Source organism: Bos indicus, chromosome 29 (assembly GCF_029378745.1).
Source record: "Bos indicus isolate NIAB-ARS_2022 breed Sahiwal x Tharparkar chromosome 29, NIAB-ARS_B.indTharparkar_mat_pri_1.0, whole genome shotgun sequence".
In the NCBI taxonomy this organism is placed as follows: domain Eukaryota; kingdom Metazoa; phylum Chordata; class Mammalia; order Artiodactyla; family Bovidae; genus Bos; species Bos indicus.
Window position 1 is genome coordinate 1,415,894 of NC_091788.1, and position 16,880 is coordinate 1,432,773.

At 43.3% G+C, this 16,880-nt stretch overlaps 1 protein-coding gene across 9 annotated transcripts in view; it reads left to right on the forward strand.

Annotated features, from left to right (window-relative positions):
* SMCO4 (single-pass membrane protein with coiled-coil domains 4) overlaps nucleotides 1–16,880 on the forward strand; it is a 76,274-nt gene that overhangs the window by 39,537 nt on the left and 19,857 nt on the right. For 7 of the 9 annotated variants that reach the window (XM_070782873.1, XM_070782870.1, XM_070782872.1 and 4 more), the window contains one exon: nucleotides 3,279–3,357. The exons of the other annotated variants lie outside the window; for them this stretch is intronic. The gene's annotated coding sequence lies outside the window, so the exon portion shown is untranslated. The remainder of the gene's footprint in view (nucleotides 1–3,278; nucleotides 3,358–16,880) is intronic. 9 annotated transcript variants of the gene reach the window in all.

Below are 16,880 nucleotides of genomic sequence, written 5' to 3' on the forward strand. Positions count from 1 at the left end.
TATGAAGCCTGGATCTGGGTGTTTTAAAAGTTATAGGGCAGGATGTTGCTGGGGAGCAAATGTTAGTAGTAGGACAGTGCTACGGCCACAAGGATTCTAATCAAACAGTTTTGTTTCTGTTCTCAAACTTGGACATTGACTATTCTGAGCATTGATGGGGTGAGGGAGGTACCCTTGAACAACAGCAGCAGCAACAGATGATGAATTTAATCCCTTTACAGCTAAAGCCGTTTGAGGGCAGGAGGAGGGTAGAGAGGAGTGGCCCCTGCACTGCCTGCTGGTGGGGGGCCTGCCCCCATGCCCCGGCCTCCTGTCAGCCTCCTTTCCTTTCCTGGTGGTTCCAGGCTGATCTCACCTGGGCTCCTGGGCTGTAGCGGAGGAGCCAGGGTCCCAGCAGAGCAAAAGGCAGGGCAGTGGTTTTCTCTTCCAGTTGTGAACTGGTATGAGTGTACCGTGCACACTATGTAACAACTGGTCGCACACGAATTCCACAGTATCTGAACCAATTCGTGGGGTTGCAGAGTTAGACATGACTGAGCACGCGCACACACACATGCACACACACACACACATCTTGGGTTATCTGGATGTGTGACCGTGTGCTCAGTCATGTCTGATTCTTTGCAACCCAATGGACTGTAGCCCACCAGGGTTCTCTGTCAGTGGAATTTTCCAGGCAAGAGTACTGGAGTGGGTTTCTATTTCCTTTTCCGGAGGATCTTCCTGACCCAGGAATTGAACCTGTGTCTCTTGTGTCTCCTGCTTTGGCAGATGGGTTCTTTACCACTGCAACACCTGGGAATATTAGGTTATATCTAGGTGGGCCCTAAATGTGACCACAGGTGTCCTTAGAGAGGAAGAGAGTGATTTTACACACGTGCACACACGAGAAGGCACTGAAATGAAAGAGTGATGTGGCCACGAGCCTAGGAATGCCAGCAGTCACCAGCAGCTGAAAGAGGCAAGGAACGGACTCTCCTCTAGAGTCTGGAGGGGATATGGCTGTAACACCTTGATTTCAGGCTTCTGGCCCCTAGAACTGTGAGAGAATAAATTTCTGTTGTGCTATGCTGCTCAGTTTGTGGTAATTTTTTTTTATGCATTTGCAGGAAACTCATACAAAAGTCTGTGCTCTGTTCATCAAGACAGACCCCTGATCATGTGCTTGGCTGTGTAGCAGTGTCATAAGCACTAAAAGCTTTTGAACTGCTCTTAATTTCTGTACTTGGCTTGTTGTGAACCAGCAGCAGAGAGGTCTGGTCTGCAGACCACCCTCTGAGGGCCATGAGTCCTGTCTCCCTCCCTGGTTTTGTGGACAAGGAAACAAGCCCAGAGAGGAGAAGGTGGGGCTGAGATTAGAGCAGGTGCCTCTGCTGTTCGGAACGGGCAGATGGGGATGGACGCCGGCCTCCTGGGCGCCAGGTCTGGGGTGAGCAGACAGGATCGCTGCCCTTCAGCCTGCTTTGCAGGCCACCTGGTGTCCCTGTCGCTGTTCTGTACCCCACAGAGTGAACGCTGGTGCTCCATTGAACCCCTGGAGCTCCGAGCTGCCTAGAAGACCCAGAAGCCAGGAGATGCTCATGAAGCCCTTGCTGCAGCTAATGAGCCAACAGCAGCAGGCAAAGTACCCTGTCAAGGGTAAAGCTCACGGCTACTGTCCACTTAGTTTCCAGCTGACTGCTTTCGTCTTTGTGCTTTGGGTTGTACTTTCCCTCAATAGCCCAGTTTTAACATTCTACATTTTCAGAGTGCTAATTATTCTCTCAGAGAATGGGATTAGCCTGTAGTCATCTTGACTCTTAAGCTGCTTGAATAAAGTTCATCCAACTTAACTTGGGGCTTCCCAAGTGGTACTGCGGTAAAGAATGTGCCTGCCAGTGCAGGAGATGCCGGTTTGATCCTTGGGTCAGGAAGACCCCCTAGAGTAAGAATTGGAAACTCACTCCAGTAATCTTGCCTGGGAAATCCCATGGACAGAGGAGTCTGGTGGGTTACAGTTCATGGGGTTGCAAAGAGTTAGACATGACTGAGTGACTAAGTATGCATGCAATTTAACTTGGCATTCAGACCCCCTGAAAAACCATCTACCTTCTAGCCCTGCCTCCTAGCCCTCACTTTCATAGCCGTTATCTTTAAACTTCATGAAAATCTTACCCCCTAATAGAGGGATTAGAAGGGTTTAGAGTCTTGAAGCCCTACAGTAGGTGATTTCATGGTTGATCTACTGAGGAACCAATGGAAAATTAGGTCAAGGGGATAGTGGGCATAAATGTTTCAAGAGCTTAGTGAAACAAATGTTCATGTTTACTAAAATAGACTCTAAAAATAACACAAATAGCTAGTACTGGCCACTAGTATGTGAACTGAGTCATCTGGTCTACCATCTGGCTCAGCTGAACCACAGATGCCTGTAGCCACGAGTAAACCAGGCAAGAACAGAAAAAAAACCACCCCACTGAGCCCAGCACTAATTGCTGACCCACCAACCATGAGTAAATAAAATGTTTATTAAGACCAAAAAAAGGCCAGCATAGTAAATCAAGACTTATCTTTAAGTTATTTCACTTCTCATTGTAGTATTAATAGGCATAATATGGTTACTCAATTATTCATCATGTGCTGTAGACACTTTCAGAGTTTCTCATGTTTATATTTTCATTGAAATTCTTTTTTATTTTGTTATGGGTAATACCCATATTAGGAGCCCTCTCTCCCCAGTATCTGGGTCTCCGTCTTAGTATTGAATACCGCTGAGATTTTATGACTTATTTGCTGGTTCTCCTCTCTGGGTTTCCCACCTCTCTCTCTTCCTCTCCTCTCAGATATTATGGGACGGTAGCGGAGAGGCCCAGGTCACTGTCTCTCTTTTATTTTTCCTTCATTTCAGAAGTCTTTATTTCATCACCCTCTACTTGTGTGTGTGTGTGTGTGTGTGTGTGTGTTTTTAGTCCTAACCCTGGATCTTGTAGTTTTAAATAAGTAACTTTTGGTTGCAAGGAAAAGAAATGCTCTCTTTCCAGCGTAAGTCAGCAGAGGGTCTGTTGCAGGAACCTCAGGAGTGCAGGGAACAGCCTGACCGTACTGGGGGCTGGAGAGGCAGGCTCCTCGGTCCTGCCCGGTGTGAGGGAGGGAGGGGCGCGGCTGGATGAGTGCTGGTGCGGAGCAGCTGGGGGAGCCACGCAACCACCCTCTCAGCAGCCACTTGGTGGAGGTGTCACAGGAGGTCTGCAGAAAGCAAACCAAACAAACCTATTATACCTCTTCTGATTTCTCAACAGGAATAATCCAAATCACCTTTCCTGGAAGTCAGTTTGCTGAAACTACTGAAGCCAGCAGTTCTTGGAAGTTGAAGAAAAGGTAAATAGAAGCAAATCCGTGTCTGCTAAAGTCCTCATAAGAGGGAAACCCAGGTTTGGAGGGTCCCTGTTGTTTCTCAGACATACCCAGCTCTGTGTGTAGCATTTTACCTTCCTCTGCCTGGCCACGCCCTAGGTTACCTTCACCAGTGGCGGCCGCCTTAGAAACGAGGGCTTTCGCCTCTGGCTGGTGTGGTTTCTCCTGCCTTTGAACCCCCACTGTACTGCGTTCTTACTGACCTGTATCCCGGGGGGCACTGTCTGCCCCTCCTCTCTGTCCTCCCACAGCCGTGTGGGATGTGGGGGCTGCTTTCTGTGACCCTCACCCCACTGTAGCACTTCCATACTGGATTATAGTTACCTGTTGGCGTGTTTCCCCCAGTCGCTTCCTTAAGATGTATCTGAACTGTGCCTCAGACGTAGAAGATGCCTCCATGAACGCTGATTGGATGAGCAGCGGTCACCTCCTGTGTGGATTCCTACGTACCTCCACCATTCCACTATACAGGGCCTGTGCTATAAATCGATTTTATTCTTTGAGCATTCATCAGAGATTTTTAATCTCTAGTTGCTTTTTGTGTTTTGGCTGTTGGGGAAGTGAAGCAAAGCTTTCATATCTAGTTTTTATTTTTCATGGGCACTTTGGTTCCACATTGAGCTGTGATCCGGAAGCTGGAGGGGAAGGGAGGTGATGGGCAGGTCAGGGAACCAGTGACCTTGGAAGCTGGCTTCCCACCCCACTCTGCCTTGCTGTGGGTGGTGTTGAATGGGATTGCACGAGGTGGGGTTTGGTCATGCTGTGTCTGTCGCCCTCTTGTCTGCTGGATGGCAGACCCCTCCTCTACCCACCCACCCATCCATCTATTCATCCATATGATCCTCCAGACTGCCTTAATCAACAGAGTTGCATCTGAGCTCACCTCCCTGCTCCTAACCTTTTTTTTTTTTTTTTTGCTATAAATTATTGTCAGTAGATTCCTTTTCTTACCTGCTTTTACTGAATCTGCTGAATATCCCAAAGATGTTCCTTATTTATTTTATCTGTTTTGTTGGTCACAATCCTCTTAAGAGGACTCATTCCAGCCTTTCCTCCCTGACAGTAACCAGCAGTTGTCTGCTACATTTGATGAGTTCTTCCCCTTTCAGAAAATGCTTCTGTGCACACCACCAGAGTTCCTTCTCCCACCAATCCTAGGAAATAGGCAGGGGCAAATGGTAACTTCCCATTCCTGGAAACTCAGAGTACTAGATATTCCATGTGGGCCATTGCCAGTGTGAACAGCGTCTGGTTTTTCTCTCCCTGGCACCATCTTGCTAGTTCTCCTTGGAAGCCGCTTCTGTCACAAAGCCAGGGGGCCCTTTTCACCCATGTCAGTGTCCTCTCGGGAGGGAGCCTTGACCTGTTGACCAGAGATGCTGTCTGATGCTGGTGTTGCCTCTACCCCCAGCCCGGTCTGATCCTGGTGTTGACTCTACCCCCAGCCAGGCCACTTTCTTTAAAAAAGTAGATCTCTTCTTCCTGAGAGCTTCCAGTCAGTCTCATGAGTTTTATTTTTTGTTCAGGCTTATTTAAACGCAGGAAATTGAGTTAGTTTACATGAATACCGTGCTGTCTTACTCTGGGAGCACAGGAAGACGCTAACAGGGATTGGGGCAGCCTAATCTGGCTGTCTCTAATGATCTTCCTGCCTCCCCTCTAAATAACTGCAAATGTGGCCATGCATCAAGGAGGCAGAGCACAGTGCTTTATTGCCGTGTGTGATTATTTAGTTAAATGTGTTTTTTTTTTTTTTTTTTAAGAAATGGCTCAACTTTTAACTGGAAAACAGAATGTCGAATGGCCTTTTGATTTGTCCTTTGGTGGCAAAACTGGAAAAATAGATCTATCCTGATAGGAAACCAGGTGCTGGTCCCAAAGAAGGCATATTAACTCCAGAGCAGGATGTGAACTCAGAGTCACTGTTTCCCTAAAACAGGCCAAATACAGAGTCATTGTTTCCCTAAAACAGGCCATCTACTCTGGGCTTTTTCTTGTGAGACCTTCTTCTGCAGCTGTACCACCTTCGATTGATGTTTCCCTGGACAGGTTCTATTTGGAATCCCCCAAACAGGGCAGTATCCCCAGTGATGTAACTGTCAGGACACAGGGTGAGCGAGATGCTGAGACCCTTCTGCCTAGACGCCTTGAAAATGTCAGTGTCAGGAAATCAGCACACCTGTTACGATGACTGTAATTGAAAAAAATACCAGGCTGTATACTTCACTTCGGGCTTTCCTGGAGGCTCAGATGGTAAAGAATTTGCCTGCAATGTGGGAGACCTGGGTTTGATCCCTGTGTCAGGAAAATCCCCTGGAAGAGGGCATGGCAACCCACTCCAGTATTCTTGCTTGGAGAATCCCACGGACAGAGGAGCCTGGTGGGCTATAGTCCATGGGGTCACAAAGAGTTGGACAGGACTGAAGTGACTTAGCACGCATGCACACACACACACACACACACACACACACACACACGCTCTACTTCACATTGTGCTGTGATGCAAAGCCCATTTTATTGTTAACAGGACTGTTTTCTTAGCCACAAAGCTGCCGTCTGCTTTACTGAAGGTCATCTTAGAAGCAGCTTGCACGTGTCCTGGCTGTTTGGCCACATGAGCTCCCCGTGAGGTGCACCCCACCTTGAGCTGGCATAGAGGTGGACATATGAGCACCCTGAGAGAAGGGCACGAATGATCATTTGTGAAATCTGCCCCAGGCTTCCATTACTCCATCCTCTGTGCTTCACACTCTTTTTGTATCTTTTTAAAAAAAATTATTTATTTTTTAATTGAAGGATAATTGCTTTACAGAATTTTGCTGTTTTCTGTCAAACCTCAACCGTAGGTATACATATATCCCCTCCCTTTTGAAACTCCCAATCCCTCCCCATCCCACCCCTCTAGGTTGATACAGAGCCCTTGTTTGAGTTCCCTGAGACACACAGCAAATTCCCATTGGCTATCTATTTTACATGTGGTAATGGAAGTTTCCATGTTACTCTTTCCATGTATCTCACCCTCTCCCCATGTGCATAAATCTATTCTCTATGTCTGTTTCTCCTTTCCTGCCCTGCAGATAAATTCTTCAGTACCATTTTTCTAGATTCCGTATATATGTGTTATAATATGATATTTCTTTCTTTTCTTTCTGACTCACTTCACTCTGTATAATAGGTTCTAGGTTCATCCACCTCACCAGAATGGACTCAAATGCATTCCTTTTCATGGCTGAGTAATATTCTATCATGTATGTGTACCACAGCCTCTTTATGCATTCATCTGTCAGTGGACATCTAGGTTGCTTCCATGCTCTAGCTATTATAAACAGTGCTGCAGTGAACAGTGGGATACATGTGTCTTTTTCAATTTTGGTTTCCTCAGGGTATATGCCTAGGATTGGGATTGCTGGGTCATATGGTGGTTTTGCTCCTAGATTTTTAAGGAATTTCCATACTGTCTTCCATAGTGGCTATATTAATTTACATTCCCACCAACAATGCAAGAGTGTTCCCTTTCCGCCACACCCTCTCCAGCATTTATTGTTTGTAGACTTTTTGAGGAGAAGGCACTGGCGACCCATTCCAGTACTCTTACCTGGAAAATCCCGTGGACGGAGGAGCCTGGTAGGCTGTAGTCCATGGGGTCGTTAAGAGTCGGACACGACTGAGACTTCACTTTCACTTTCATGCAAACCCACTCCAGTGTTCTTGCCTGGAGAATCCCAGGGACAGAGGAACCTGGTGGGCTGCCATCTATGGGGTCGCACAGAGTTGGACACGACTGATGCGACTTTGCAGCAGCAGCAGCAGCACACTTTTTGCTGATGGTCACTCTGACCGGTGTGAGGTGATCAGTTCAGTTCAGTCACTCAGTCATGTCTGACTCTTTGCAACCCCACGGACTGCAGCACACCAGGCCTCCCTGTCCATCACCAACCCCTGGAGTTTACTCAAACTCATGTCCATTGTGTTGGTGATGCCATCCAACCATCTTATCCTCTGTCGTCCCCTTCTCCTGCCTTCAATCTTTCCCAGCATCAGGGTCTTTTCAAATGAGTTAGTTCTACGCATCAGATGGCCAAAGTATTGGAGTTTCAGCTTCAACATCAGTCCTTCCAGTGAATAGGCAGGTCTGATTTCCTTTACGATTGACTGGTTTGATTGCCTTGCAGTCCAAGGGACTCTCAAGAGTCTTCTCCAACACCACAGTTCAAAAGCATCATTTCTTTGGTGCTCAGCTTTCTTTATAGTCCGGCTCTCATATCCATACATGACCACTGGAAAAACCATAGCTTTGACTAGATGTACGTTTGTTGTGTGGTGTGAGGTGATATCTCATTGTAGTTTTGATTTGCATTTTTCTAATAATGAGTGATATTGAACATCTTTTCATGTATCTGTTAGCCATCTGTATGTCATCTTTGGAGAAATGTCTGTCTAGGTCTTTTACCCATTTTTTGATTGATTGTTTTTCTGGTATGGAGGCGTATGAACTGCTTGCATATTTTGGAGATTAATCCTTTGTCAGTTGTTTCATTTGCTATTAATTTCTCCCATTCTGAAAGTCGTCTTTTCGCCTTGCCTATAGTGTCCTTTGCTGTGCAAAAGCTTTTAAGTTTAATCAGGTCCCACTTGTTTACTTTTATTTTTATTTCTGCTACTCTAGGATGTGGGTCATAGAGGATCTTGCTTTGATTTATGTCATTGAGTGCCCTGCCTATGTTTTCCTCTAAGAGTTTTAGTTTCTGGTCTTACATTTAGGTCTTTAATCCATTTTGAGTTTATCTTTGTGTATGATGTTAGGAAGTGTTCTAATTTCATTCTTTTACATGTAGCTGTCCAGTTTTCCCAGCACCATTTATTGAAGAGGCTGTCTTGCCCCATTGTATATTCTTGCCTCCTTTATCAAACATAAGGTGCCCATAGGTGCATGGGCTTATTTCTGGGCTTTCTATCTTATTCATTGGTCTGTGTTTCTCTTTTTGTGCCAGTACCATACTGTCTTGATAACTGTAGCTTTGTACTATAATCTGAAGTCAGGAAGGTTGATTTCTCCAGCTCCATTCTTCTTTCTCAAGATGGCTTTGGCTATTTGGGGTCTTTTGTGTTTCCATATGAATTGTAAAATTTTTTGTTCTAGTTCTGTGAAAAATGCCCTTGGTAATTTCATAGGGATCGCACTGAATCTGTAGATTGTGTCTGGTAGTATAATCATTTTCAAAATATTGTTTCTTTCTACCCAGGAACATGGAATATCTCTCCATTTGTTTATGTCATCTTTGATTTCTTTCATTAGTGTCTTATAATTTTCTGGGTACAGTTCTTTTGTCTCCTTAGGTAAGTTTGTTCCTAGATATTTAATTTTTTTTGTTGCAGTGGTGAATGGGATTGATTCCTTAATTTCTCTTACTGATTTTTCATTGTTATATACAGAAATGGAAGTTATTTCCGTGTATTGATTTTGTATCCTGCAACTTTACTAAATTTACTGATTAGTTCTAGTAATTTTTTGATAGTATCTTTAGGGTTTTCTGTGTACAGTATATGTGATCTGCAAACAGTGAGAGCTTTACTTCTTTTCTGATCTGGATTCCTTTTATTTCTTTTTCTTCTCTGATTGCTTTAGCTAGGAATTCCAGAACTATGTTGAATCACAGTGGTGAAAGTGGACACCCTTGTCTTGTTCCTGATCTTAGGGGTAATGCTTTCAGTTTTTCACCATTGAGAATAATGTTTGCTGTAGGCTTATTAAATATGACCTTTACTATGTTGAGGTAGGTTCCTTCTATGCCCATTTTTTGAAGAGTTTTAATCATAAATGGGTGCTGAATTTTGTCAAAGGCTTTTTCTGCATCTATTGAGATGATCATATGGTTTTTATCTTTCAATTTGTTAATATGGTATATCACATTGATTGATTTCCATATATTGAAGAATCCTTGCATCCCTGGAATAAACCCAACTTGATCATGGTGTATCAGCTTTTTGATGTGTTGCTGAATTCTGTTTGCTAAAATTTTGTTGAGGATTTTTGCATCTATGTTTATCAGTGATATTGGCCCGTAGTTTTCTTTTTTTGTGTTGTCTCTGTCTCATTTTGGTGTCAGGCTGATGGTGGCCTTGTAGAATGAATTTGGAAGTGTTCTTCCTCTGCAATTTTTTGAAAGAGTTTTAGAAGGATAGGCATTAGCTCTTCTCTAAATGTTTGATAGAATTCTCCTGTGAAGCCATTTGGTCGTGGGCTTTTGTTTTCGGGGAGATTTTTGATCACAGCTTCAATTTCAGTGCTTGTAATTGGGTTGTTCATGATTTCTATTTCTTCCTGGTTCAGTCTTAGAAGATTGAACTTTTCTAAGAATCTGTCCTTTTCTTCCAGGTTATCCATTTATTGCCATATAGTCATTCATAATAGTCTATTATAATCCTTTTTATTTTGGCATTGTCTGTTGTAACTTCTCCTTTTCATTTCTAATTTTGTTGAATTGATTCTTCTTTTTTTCTTGATGAGTCTGGCTAAAGGCTTGTCAATTTTGTTTATTTATTAATCTTTAGTATTTCTTTCATTTCTTTTTAATTAATTTCTGCTTGGATCTTTATGATTTCTTTCCTTCTACTAATTTTGGTTTTTTTTTGTTGTTGTTGTTCTTTTTCCAGTTGTTTTAGGTGTAAAGTTAGGTTGTCTATTTGATGTTTTTCTTGTTTCTTGAGGTAGGATTGATTTGCTATAAACTTCCCTCTTTGAACTGCTTTTGCTGCATCCCATAGTTTTCGAGTTGTCATGTTTTCATTGTCATTTGTTTCTAGAAATTTTTTTATTTCCCTTTTGATTTCTTCAGTAACCTGTTAGTTATTTAGGAACGTGTTGTTTAATCGCCATGTGTTTCTGTATCTTACAGGTTTTTCTTGTAGTTTACATCTAGTCTCATAGCATTGTGGTCGGAGAAGATGCCTGATACAATTTCAGTTTTCTTCAATTCACTGAGGTTTGATTTGTGATCCAAGATGTGGTCTATCCTGAAGAACAGTGCACTTGTGCACTATTATCCATGTGCACTTGAGAAGAAGGTGTATTCTGCATTTTGATGGAATGCCCTAAAGATATCAGTGAGATCCACCTCATCTAATGTATCATTTAAGACTTGTGTTTCCATATTAATTTTCCGTTTCAATGATCTGTCCATTGGTGTGAGCGGGGTCTCACGGTGTCTCCTACTAAAGTCTCCTACTTTTTTTGTGTTACTGTCAATTTCTCCTTTTATGTCTGTTAGTGTTTGACTTATGTACTGAGGTGCTCCTTTTTTGGGTGCATAGATATTTACAATTGTTATGTCTTCCTCTTGGATTTATCCCTTGATCATTATGAGTGTCCTTCCTTATTTTTTGTAATATTCTTTATTTTAAGGTCTATTTTTTCTGATATGAGGATTGCTACTCAAGCTTTCTTTTACTTCCTATTTGCATGGAATATATTTTTCCATCCTCTCACTTACCGTCTATATGTGTCTTGAGGTCTGAAGTGGGTTTCTTGTAGACAGCATATATATGGGTCTTGTTTTTGTATCCCTTCAGCCAGTCTTTGTCTTTTGGTTGGAGCATTTAATCCATTTACATTTAAAGTAATTATTGATATATATATATATATTTTTTTTTTCTCTTGCCATTTTCTTAATTGTTCGGGATTGATTTTGTAGATCTTTTTTCTTCTGTTGTATTTATTGACTATATAATTCCCTTTAACATTTGTTGTAAACCTGGTTTGGTAGTACTGAATTCTGCTAACTTGCTTGTCTGAGAAGCTTTTTATTTCTTCATTAATTTCGAATGAGATCCTTACCAGGTACAGTAATCTTGGTTGTAGACTTTTCCCTTTCAGTACTTTAAATATTTCCTGCCATTCCCTTCTGGCCTGCACAGTTTCTGCTGAAAGATCAGCTGTTAAGCATATAGGGTGTCCCTTGTATGTTACTTGTTGCTTCTCCCTTGCTGCTTTTAATATTCTTTCTTTGTGTTTAGTCTGTTAGTTTGATTAGCATGTATCTTGATCATGTTTCTCCTTGGGCTTATCCTGTATGGGACTCTGCACCTCTTGGACTTGATTGACTATTTCCTTTTCCATGTTGGGGAAATTTTCAACTGTAATCTCTTCAAAAATTTTCTCATACCCTTTCTTTTTCTCTTCTTCTTCTGGGACCCCTATAATTTGAATGTTGGTTCATTTGATACTGTTTCAGGGGTCTGAGAGACTGTCCTTAGTTCTTTTCATTCTTTTTACTTTATTCTGCTCTTCAGAAGTTATTTCCACCATTTTATCTTCCAGCTCACTGATTTGTTCTTCTGCTTCAGATATTTTGCAATTGATTCCTTCTAGAGTATTTTTAATTTCAGTAATTGTGGTGTTTGTCTCTGTATGTTTCTTCTTTAATTCTTTTATGTCTTTGTTAATTGATTGTTGTACTTTCTCCATTTTATTTTCCAGGTTTTTGATCATCTTTATTGTCATTATTCTGAATTCTTTTTCAGGTAGTTCGCCTATTTCCTCTTCATTTATTTGGACGGCTATTTTTCTAGTGTGTTCCTTCATTTGTGTAGTAGTTCTTTGCCTTTTCATTGTTTATTCTTTCTTTTTTTAACTTACTGCATTTGGGGTCTCCTTTTCCCAGGCTTCAGGGTTGAATTCTTTCTTCTTTTTGGTTTCTGCCCTCCTAAGGTTGGTCCAGTGATTTGTGTAAGCTTTGTCTGAGGTGAGATTTGTGCTGAGTTTTTTGTTTGTTTGTTTTTCCTCTGATGGGCAAGGCTGAGTGAGGTGGTACTTTTCTGCTGATGACTGGGCTTGTATTTTTGTTTTGTTTGTTGTTTAGATGAGGCGTCCTGCACAGGGTGCTACTGGTGGGTGGGTGATGCCAGATCTTGTATGCAAGTGGTTTCCTTTGTGTGAGTTCTCAGTATTTGATACCACCTAGGGTTAGCTCTCTGGTAATCTAGGATCTTGGAGTCAGTGCTCCCACTCAAAGGCTCAGGGCTTGATCTCTGGTCAGGAACAAAGATTCTACAAGTGGTTTGTTATGGCATTAAGTGAGATTAAAACAAATACCCTAAAACAAGAAACCAAAGATGAACCCTGGGGAAATGGCAGTTACAAAATCAGGGAACAATAATTAAAATAATGGAATATACACATATACATAGACACCCATCAACAAATCAAAACAGTCTATCAAAAATAAAGTACAATAGATTGACCTGGTGAACAAATAAAATAAAAAATTATGTTTATGAGTTAAGAACAAAACTAACTAAAGCACAAACTGGAAAACAAAACTGAAGCAAGGTGCCATGTGGGAAATAAAGTGATAAAAACAAAACTAACAAATTTGTTGAGAGGAATGGAAAGAAAGAAAAGAAAGAATAGATATGCAAAGTTAAACAGAGGTAGATAAATAAGATTTATATACATTAAAGATTAACTCCAAGGGGTAAAGAACATTAGGAAAAGCAAACAAAGGAATAAATGTAGAAAAAATAAAATAGGTTTAAAAAATTAAAAATTAACAAAAGTGGGAAAAAAGGAAGAATATTGAAAAAAAAAAAAAGGATAACTCCACAGAACCACAAAAGCCCAATGTAAAGGCAGAGGTTTATACCAAAGATAAAAAATGTGACTTAGGAAAAAAAAGCTCAAAAGCTTAATTAGATTTCATAGTGCCAATAAAATTGACAACTACAGCAGAGGAGGGAAAAAAAAGGAAAAAAATCCAAAATAATCTATAGAACAAGTCAAAACATAAGAATAATAAGTGTTTTTCTTGAGTCACTGCTGTCAGAGTTCTTTCCCTCGCTGGGAGTCACAGCCCACCTCACCTCCCTATGATGCCCTCCAGCACTCTGCTGATCTCTGGACCTGCTGTGTGGGCAGCTCAGAGTCTAATCTGGCCCTACTCCTGTGTGTTCTTGCCTCCAGTGTCCACAGCTATCAGAACTAGTGCGTTTTCTTTTGTGGGAGCTCTCAATGGCTTTTATGTATTCCATAGACACAGAGAGGGGTTGTGGCAGCACCAGGTACTCAGGGGGGTTGGCGGCTAGGGCAGCAGGAAATACATTGCTCTAGAAGGGTATGGTGACCAGTATCGGACAGTACGCTCCAGTGTTCTTGCCTGGAGAACCCCCTGACAGAGAAGCCTGGCAGGCCACAGTCCACAGGGCTGCAAAGCGTTGGACATGACTGATGTGACCCTGCACGCATATACGAAAGACTTCTTTTGCCTCTGGCAGCTCTGCCCCAGTGAGGGTTGAGCCTGAAGGTGGTGCAGCTGCTTGGCTTGTGGGGACTCTGGTGGCATCAAGTGTGCAGGGACACGATTGCCTCTGCTGTAGGAGTTATGGCCCTATCAGAGTCTTTTTTCCAGCCTCTTATATCTCTTTATCCATAGCTCCAGCCATTCAAGCACTTAGAGGGCTTCCTTGACTGGGGTCCTTTTCTGTTGTTTAGTGCATCAGACACATAGAGGGGCTCCCTGCCTGGGGTCCTACTCTGAGGATCAGTGCATCAGTCATTTAAAGGGGCACCCTGAGAGGGATCCTACCCTGTAGTTCAGTGTATCAGGCTTTTGATGGGCCAGCCTCTCTATTGTTCTCCTACAGATGCTGGTGTGTGGGGAGAGAGGCCATGGTGATGGCTCCAGTCCCTATGCGTACTCAGCAGTACCACCTTGCTTCCCTGGTGCCTGGCTTTCCTCCACCTGCATTTCCCACCACGATTTCCTCCCTCACATGCCCTGATCTGTCTGTCCGCAGTCAACAGCAGCCCTCTCCCTGGGATTGCTCCACGATCCCTAAACTCCAGCTCCCAGCTGCTGTGCCTTCTAGGGGACCTGCCTCCTTGTCCAGGGTGTGCATGCCTGTGGCAAGGACTGTCTGATTTTCATTCCACTTAGGGCTGCCACAGGTCAGCTGTTTCACTCTCAGCCTTAAATGTTTCTCCTCTGACTCAGACAGTTGCCCCGATGTGGGGATTGACCCCTGCTTCAGTTCCTCCACCTGCCGAGGGCAGGTCCAGTCCTACTAACACTCCTGTTTTTCCCCTGGTTCCTTCGTCCTACTGAGTTTTGCGTGGGTCTACATATTCTTTCCGCTGGTCAGGTCCTCCTGTCCACTCTCAGCTGGTGTTCTGCACGCACTTCTGTGTCTGAAGGTGTGTTCCTGATGCATCCGTGGAGAGAGATGTACTCCACGTCACCTACTCCTCACCATCTTGTTCTCTCCTCTGCGTATACCTTTGATAGGAGTTAGTGAACTCGGCTGTCTCATGGGCCCCTCCAGCTTAAGTGGTCCCAGTTTTAACTCTTGGTCCCCTTCTGCCACAGCCCCTTTCCAGCCTTCCCTTCCCCCCATCTCATTAAAGAGCACAACTGTTAGCTCACTTTCTCAGTCCAGAAATGGGAGTCATCTGTTATCCCTTACTTTTCTCTTCCTCCAAATTGCCGAGTCCGAGTGGTGCTTACGAAGCAGGTCTTGAATTCATCTGCTACCTTTCTTCGTGTGTTTCCCAGGTTGGTGATGTCGTTGTTTGCCTGGGTCACTGCAAAGGCCCTTGAACTGGTTGCCCTGCTTCTACTTTTCTACCATTTTGCTCACCATGTTGGAGCCAGGGGATCTTTAGCAATGCTTGTCTCATCATTCACTTCTTTCTCAAAGCTTCAGTGACCTCATCCCACACTGGGATGGAGCCCAGGCACCTAGCAGGGCCCGTGGAGGGGACTGCGAAGTCTGGGCCCTGGGCCTGGCTGGAGACGCCACAGCATTGTTCGCGTTGCATTGAAGTAGCTCGTGAGATGCTTTGCCCTTTCACTTTTGACTTCCTGAGCAGATCGAAGTGACTCTGCTTTTCCTAGTGCAATAAAATACCTGCTGGCTGGCTAAGGTACACTTAGGGTGGATACAGAGTTCTGGGAGACGGTGAGTGCTTTGTTCCTCAAACCCCAGCATATCAGCCCTATCAACGCTTAGAACACAGAGGTGGACCACTATTTCATTTGAAGCCTTGATAAGTAAATAATCAATATGTAGTTAACAAAAATTCTAAAACCTAATATGGTGCTATTCTCCAAGTGCTCCTCCCCCAAATATTTTCACATAAAAATGTGCACAACGTTTTAGCTCAGGAAATCATGAATGAAACTTGGTTCCAGGCCAGTAGAAGAAAAGACTGACTTTCTACAAGGGAAAAAAAGAGACAGACAAAATACCAGTGCACAGCTTTTCTTTTTATACACATTTCTCCTATTATGATGCCTCCTTGCTTTCTTCCCTTTCACCTTTGAACTTTGCTTGTGTGTGTGTGTGTGTGTGTGTGTGTGTGTGTGTGTGTAGCCACCTGAAAAGTGGGTTCTGCCTGACTCCATTGACACTGTGCATTCTCCTTGAGCCTTTCAATCAAGGTAATGGGAATTACTGAAATTCCAGCTTTATTTGTGGTGCACTTTGGCCTCAAATTAGGACAACTCTTCTGTGACCCTGAGTTTGGAATTTTTTCTAGTACCAGTTGGATGAATACTGTGATGAGCTGTAAGCAAAGATTATAACATAATGGGAATAGCAGACGAGGGCTTAGTGCAGCGTGGTGATCGCTGGGGTGCAGTTTGTCCCTAGATGTCATGGGAGCACAGAGATGAGCCCCCCACTCACCTCAGGGATTGGGGAGTCATGAAATGCTTTCAGGAGTGTGTGACCCTTGAGCTGGGTCTTGAAGGAGGAATTTGCCAACTGGAAGGGTGGCTGGGAGAAAAGAGGTGTATGAGGGTATTTCAGATAACTGCATGAGTGGAGGCCTGGGAGGTCAGCAAGGGGGTGGCATGCCCAGGGGGCTCAAGGAGGATGAATAGCCACTGTGGTTAGAGGCATGGACTGGGCTGGGGGCTGAAAGGTGGGCAAGGGTTAGGTCATTCTACAGAATGTCCCCATGGGGCTTTACACAAGGGAGATCCTGGAGGCTTGATTTTACAGTAGGGGTTCTATAGTCTGGGTCTTTACTTAAAAGGCTTCTCCTGAATGGCAGTGATCTGATTCAGACATGCAGTTTCTTTCAGTGGTTCCTAAGGGTGTGGGTCTCAGAATTCCACAGACTTCCAAGTTGAAGGTATGACTGCAGGCTATCTACTTGTGATCACAAAGATGTCATTAAAAGCTACCTGAAATGTGATTGGTGTTAAGTTGCAGTCTGACCTCCATGTCCTTAGGTTCTCCACTGGTAACTCTAATCAGCCTTGGATCAAAAATATTTGAGAAAAAAAAAATTCCAGAAAGTTCGAAAAAGCAAAAGTTGAATTTGTCACATACAACAACTAATTACATATCATTTACATTATGTTAGGTATTACAAGGAATCTAAGATGATTTAAAGTATATGGGAGGCTGTGCCATAGTTTACATGCAAATACTATGCCATTTTATACCAGGGACTTGGGTGCACATTGAAGACGGGGGTTCTGGAA